The 1,069-nt window shown below is 56.9% G+C and overlaps 1 pseudogene; it reads left to right on the top strand.

Moving 5' to 3' along the window:
• The first annotated feature begins 11 nt into the window (after nucleotides 1-11).
• Nucleotides 12-607, top strand: LOC105537355 (annotated as a pseudogene).
• Nucleotides 608-1,069: the final 462 nt, after the last annotated feature.

Below are 1,069 nucleotides of genomic sequence, written 5' to 3'. Positions count from 1 at the left end.
TTCGCTCACGGAGGCAGGAAGATTTCAGGCGATGTCTGTTCTTGTCTTTTGTCAACACAGAAAAGGATGGAGACCCCACTGGTCAGGCGAGCCCCGCGGTCCCTGTTCCTCACTTCACCGCCTGGGGAAGCCTGGTCCCCATCGATTCGCCAAGGAATAAGGAAAGAACACGTCTTACCTGGATGGCGGGTCCCCGTCATGGTGGCCTTGGATCCGGCTTCAGCGGGAGAGGCAGCGCCTCGCTCACGGCTCCCCCCGCCGCTGCCTTACCCGGGAGCGCCACCCCGTGCCCTGCCAGAGGAAGTGCAAGTACCAGCGCAGCACGGGCCGAAAGCCACACTGTGGACCCGCAGCGCAGCGCCAAGAAATCCCAAGTCCATTCACCAGAGGAGCTTCTCCACCAAATCATTGAAAACTGAAACGAGAAATGAGTCTCCACGGGTATCCCCTTGAGTCGGCCGTACGGAAAATGCAACCTGGTCAGCTGCATTTCTGCTGCCAGCCCTCCTCCAGGCAAGCACCGGCCTTGAGAAGGGCAAAGGGCAGGCGGCCACGGCGCGGTGTCACAGTTCAAAGGCCTTCTCAGCTGAACCTGAAGTTAGTCTAAGCTCGGGCCCCAGAGTGAGGACTCGGGACCAGGCATCCGATTCCCCATCAACTCCTTTACCTAAAGCTGTGCAGAGAATCCGAGGCTATGAGTGGGGGTGGGGGAAAGATGTACAGGGATGCTTTGGTTTCACTCCTGAGATACCAGAATGTCCTCTGAACACACATGCAGATAGCTGGACTTCTACACAGACAAAATCCAGATCGTTTCTTTCCTCCCAGCATAAGGGAACGATCCAGTAAGAGCTAGTGTTCATCGATGCTACGTGTGCAGAATGGGGCTGAGCACCCGCCTCACTGCATCCTAACATCTGTCTAATGAGGCAGAGAATGTCACTGTCACACTCTGCAGACGAGGAAGCCAAGCTGTCAGCAGGTCCACATCTTGCCACAAAACGAGTAACCTGTGGCGCTGAGATCGCATGTCGGTCGTCCACTGCCACGTCCGTGGCCTCCTTCTCTG

This window comes from Mandrillus leucophaeus, unplaced genomic scaffold (genome assembly GCF_000951045.1).
Source record: "Mandrillus leucophaeus isolate KB7577 unplaced genomic scaffold, Mleu.le_1.0 Scaffold171, whole genome shotgun sequence".
In the NCBI taxonomy this organism is placed as follows: Eukaryota; Metazoa; Chordata; class Mammalia; order Primates; family Cercopithecidae; genus Mandrillus; species Mandrillus leucophaeus.
This window is presented reverse-complemented; position numbering and strand designations above follow the sequence as displayed.